Genomic DNA, 5000 nt, shown 5'->3' with positions numbered 1-5000 from the left:
GCCCGCGAGGGGCGCGAACATATTTCTCGAGCGCCAGCTATCCTGAGGGAAACTTCGGATGGAACCAGCTATTAGATAGTTCGATTAGTCTTTCGCCCCTATACCCAGTTCCGACGATCGATTTGCACGTCAGAATCGCTTCGGTCCTCCATCAGGGTTTCCCCTGACTTCGACCTGACCAGGCATAGTTCACCATCTTTCGGGTCCCAGCGTGTACGCTCTCAGTGCGTCTCGATAATAACAACGGTGGCTTTTTCGAAACGCCTCGGGAATGCGGCGGGACCGCGGAAACGGTCCGCGCATCTTCCCTCCGGCGCGACCGAGGCCGCGCCTTTCACTTTCATTGCGCCTCTGGGTTTAGTGTAAAAAAATCCCAATGACTCGCGCACATGCTAGACTCCTTGGTCCGTGTTTCAAGACGGGTCCTGTGAGTGCCCAAAACAAACCCACCGCCGACCGGGACGCGTCCCGTCCGAGAGCGCGCCGCTAACCACGACGGCCGACGCGCGACACCCGCGGCGCACGAGGCGCCGGGGGCCGCACGAAGGTCGCCGCTGCGGCGCGACGGACGACCGGCCGAAGCCGGGCGGACGCGAACCTCGTTCTCTACCGTCGCGTGCGGCGGCCGTGGACGCCGCGGCTCCGCCCCTCGTCGAGGGACGGGACAACCGCACGGCGCATTCGACCGCAGCGCGACGGGTCGCGGTGTTATACTGAGGGAGAAGTGCACGCACTCCGGGGGCCCGTCGGCGAACCCGCGCCCCCCCCTGCCGGCGCACCCGCGAAGGCGCGTCGGCAGAGGGTGAGCGGCGAGACGCGGACCCCGGCGGAAGAGCGATGAATCTCCCCGTTCGCTCGTTTGAGTTCCACAGGTTTACCCCTGAACGGTTTCACGTACTCTTGAACTCTCTCTTCAAAGTTCTTTTCAACTTTCCCTCACGGTACTTGTTCGCTATCGGTCTCGTGGTAGTATTTAGCCTTAGATGGAGTCTACCACCCGCTTAGGGCTGCACTCTCAAGCAACCCGACTCTGGGGAGAGAGACCGTCGCGGCCGGCTACCGTCACCACGGGCCTGGCACCCTCTACGGGTAAACGGCCCCGTTCAAGATGAACTTGGACTGGCAGCCGTGACTAATGACCGCGCGTGTATGTATAATTCTCCTCCCGAACGCTACATTTCCCGGCGGCCCGCCGGGGCCGCAGGATTCAGCGCTGGGCTCTTCCCGTTTCGCTCGCCGCTACTCGGGGAATCCTCGTTAGTTTCTTTTCCTCCGCTTACTGATATGCTTAAGTTCGGCGGGTGATCTCTCCTGATTTGAGGTCGACAAACAGTTTGCGTGCAAAATGACGCATGCGAGCGCTCAGACTCACGCGCGGCGACGCCTTTTACGGGTTGTGTGCGTGTGTGCGCAGCGGCTTTTGCAAGTCACCGCGCTCACGCCACGTTCCAGTGCGTGCGCGCGAAGCGAGCGCCCGATGCGAGCGCACTGAGGCGCTACATTCGCACAGGGCGCGCCCGACAACAGGCGTCGATAAATATTTGACCGGACGCCCGGAAGGACGGGTGGGTGGCGGAGGCGTGCGTGTGCACGCGACCTATCCCCCCCCCCCGCCGACCTGGCGACGCCGGCAACTGCTCGCGAACAGCCACACACACACACACACAAGTGTGTGTGTGTGTTATATGACCGTTCGCAGTCTGGTGTTTCTGGTGTACGCGACCCTCAAACAGGAGTGGTCCGTCGACAAACTACGTCTTGCTCGGACCGCAATGTGCGTTCGAAATGTCGATGCTCATGTGTCCTGCAGTTCACACTCTGACGCGCATTTAGCTGCGTTCTTCATCGACCCACGAGCCGAGTGATCCGCCGTTCAGGGTAATCTAGTGATTACATATTGTTGTTGTTATATTGTTTCGTTTTCGGCATATTATATATTTCATAATGCACATGCGAGATGTGCAAAATAAATTTATATAAAAAAAAAAAATTACACGTTACGCGTACACGCGCACATGTTCGTTTCGCACAGGAAATGATCCTTCCGCAGGTTCACCTACGGAAACCTTGTTACGACTTTTACTTCCTCTAAATGATCAAATTCGGTCAAACTTTCCGGCGCGTCAGAGGCCCACGAGGAGCTTCCGCGCGCCAGTCCGAAGACCTCACCAAATCATCCATCGGTAGTAGCGACGGGCGGTGTGTACAAAGGGCAGGGACGCAATCAACGCGAGCTGGTGACTCGCTTTTACTAGGAATTCCTCGTTCATGGGGGAGAATTGCAAACCCCAATCCCTATCACGAAGGGGTTTCATCGGGTTACCCGGGCCGTTAAGCCAAGGAGGACACGCTGATCCCTTCAGTGTAGCGCGCGTGCGGCCCAGGACATCTAAGGGCATCACAGACCTGCTATTGCTCAATCTCGTGCGGCTATATATACCGCCGGTCCCTCTAAGAAGATTTTCATTGTACGCCGGTAGTGAAGACCGCGACGCGCCCGCGCCTCCGACGCAGAACGCCAAAGGACACGGACGCGCGCGGACCCTCGTGATACCGGTTGTACGTCTATTTAATAGGCTAGAGTTACGTTCGTTACCGGAATTAACCTGACAAATCGCTCCACCAACTAAGAGCGGCCATGCACCACCACCCACCGAATCGAGAAAGAGCTGTTAATCCGTCAATCCTTCCAGTGTCCGGGCCTGGTGAGTTTTCCCGTGTTGAGTCGAATTAAGCCGCAGGCTCCACTCCTGGTGGTGCCCTTCCGTCAATTCCTTTAAGTTTCAGCTTTGCAACCATACTCCCCCCGGAGCCCGAAAGCTTTGGTTTCCCGGGAGCTGCCCACCGGGTTAAAATAATGAAACTTCGGCGGATCGCTGGCTGGCATCATTTATGGTTAGAACTACAGCGGTATCTAATCGCCTTCGAACCTCTAACTTTCGTTCTTGATTAATGAAAACACCTTTGGCAAATGCTTTCGCTTTAGTCCGTCTTGCGACGATCCAAGAATTTCACCTCTAACGTCGCAATACGAATGCCCCCAGTTGTCCCTATTAATCATTACCTCTGGTATCAGAAAGCCAACAAAACAGAACCGAGGTCCTATTCTATTATTCCATGCGTACAATATTCAGGCAAAACTTAGCCCGCTTTGAGCACTCTAATTTGTTCAAAGTAAACAGCCGCGACGGCCCGCCTCGGCGAACGGCCGACCTTGCGGCCGACCGACGCCGGATGGCGAAGGACGCACCGGCGAGAAGCCCCGCAGACGTGCCTGTCGTACCGCAGTCGGTAGACCGACACCGCAGGACACAATTTCAACTACGAGCTTTTTAACCGCAACAACTTTAGTATATGCTATTGGAGCTGGAATTACCGCGGCTGCTGGCACCAGACTTGCCCTCCAATGGATCCTCGTTAAAGGATTTAAAGTGTAATCATTCCGATCACGAGGCCTCGGACGAGTCCCGTATCGTTATTTTTCGTCACTACCTCCCCGTGCCGGGAGTGGGTAATTTGCGCGCCTGCTGCCTTCCGTGGATGTGGTAGCCGTTTCTCAGGCTCCCTCTCCGGAATCGAACCCTGATTCCCCGTTACCCGTGACAACCATGGTAGTCGCATAAACTACCATCGACAGTTGATAAGGCAGACATTTGAAAGATGCGTCGCCGGTGCTAGACCGTGCGATCAGCTCAAAGTTATCTAGAGTCATCTCGAAGAGCGACGGACGACGCGAGCGCCGACCGCCGATTGGTTTTTGATCTAATAAAAGCATTCCTCACGTTCCCGTTCAGAATTACGTTTGCATGTATTAGCTCTAGAATTGCCACAGTTATCCAAGTAACTGTGTACGATCTAAGGAACCAAAACTGATATATTGAGCCATTCGCGGTTTCACCTTAATTAGGCTCATACTGAGACTTGCATGGCTTAGTCTTTGAGACAAGCATATGATTACTGGCAGGATCAACCAGGGAGCTGCTCTGCGAGGCCGCGGGCGCGCGCGCACTGGGCGCGCCGACACCCGCGATCCACACGTCACACGCGAACGCGCACCGGAGTCACCCGGCGGGCGACGCTGGCTCTCTCTTTCGATTTTTAACGTGCCGACGCACGAGATACAACGGATTGTATGCATACATACGCACAGAGCACGAGATCGTGCTCCGCGTTTCTCAATTTCCCATCGTAAAACGTGCACACCGAAAACGCACGCCGTCGGCGCGGTAAACGGAGCGACGGAGGCTGAAACGCCGTCCGCCGTCACTCGACAGGATGATTCTGCTAGCGCGGAACTCCAGAGTGATGCGATCGCATAGGCCGCGGCGACGAAATATAATCGCACGCCGGGTGAGTGTCTCGTCTCGCAAATGTACCGCCGACGCGGCCGAATGGCCGCCGCAGTTTGCGAACGCCGTGAAGGAAGTCTTGTCAAAGACGACAACCCACTGCTATACGATGGATGAGGGGAGAGACCCAGACGACAACAACAACGAATACGGACACGGCAATGTTGGGTAGCGCAATAATCCGTCGCCATTATTTTATCGTACAGTTCTCTCCTGCGTACATTTTCCCTCACACATTATAGTGTAAACGCGGCGCACTACCGGCCGCGTAACCGAAATAACACTACAAAAGGCGAAGGTGACGATTCTCTTTAGGTTTAATCTTTCATTTGAAATTTCGAATTGCGAATTGCGAATATATATTTTGGTAATTTGGATAATTTTTTTTTTTTAATTTCAATTTTTTTTTTTTTTTTTTTTTTTTTCATCCATCATTATGAATGATATAAAACCATTGAAATAAATATCATTATGAGAACGTTATATTACGCTCGCCACCGAACGGTCGAGGGTGGGCTGAAATGCCGATACGACGCAAATATAGCTTGCCAGGCGGACGCGGTCTCGTACTTCGTCTCGTACGGTCTCGTCTCGGTCTCGTACTTCGTTCGCAAACCGTCAAGAGTGCCAAACAAAATGTAGCATAGCATT

The 5000-nt window shown here is 54.5% G+C and overlaps 3 non-coding genes across 3 annotated transcripts in view; all 3 read right to left on the bottom strand.

Moving 5' to 3' along the window:
• LOC147079287 (large subunit ribosomal RNA) overlaps positions 1-1325 on the bottom strand; it is a 4110-nt gene extending 2785 nt beyond the window's left edge. Inside the window, exon 1 of the ribosomal RNA XR_015071732.1 lies at positions 1-1325. This exon is cut by the window's left edge and continues 2785 nt beyond it. This is a non-coding gene — a ribosomal RNA (large subunit ribosomal RNA).
• A 394-nt stretch (positions 1326-1719) lies between these two features.
• LOC147079286 (5.8S ribosomal RNA) lies at positions 1720-1881 on the bottom strand. The gene has a single exon (XR_015071731.1). It is a non-coding gene; the product is annotated as a 5.8S ribosomal RNA (ribosomal RNA).
• Positions 1882-2033: 152 nt separating this feature from the next.
• Positions 2034-3977, bottom strand: LOC147079285 (small subunit ribosomal RNA). Its single transcript, XR_015071691.1, has one exon. It is a non-coding gene; the product is annotated as a small subunit ribosomal RNA (ribosomal RNA).
• Between the last annotated feature and the right edge of the window lie 1023 nt (positions 3978-5000).

This window comes from Rhyacophila brunnea, unplaced genomic scaffold, assembly GCF_057557595.1.
Source record: "Rhyacophila brunnea isolate RB1 unplaced genomic scaffold, BYU_Rbru_1.0 scaffold_10, whole genome shotgun sequence".
Taxonomy (NCBI): domain Eukaryota; kingdom Metazoa; phylum Arthropoda; class Insecta; order Trichoptera; family Rhyacophilidae; genus Rhyacophila; species Rhyacophila brunnea.
The sequence above is the reverse complement of the archived record's forward strand: the minus strand, read 5'-3'. Positions and strand labels throughout refer to the sequence as shown.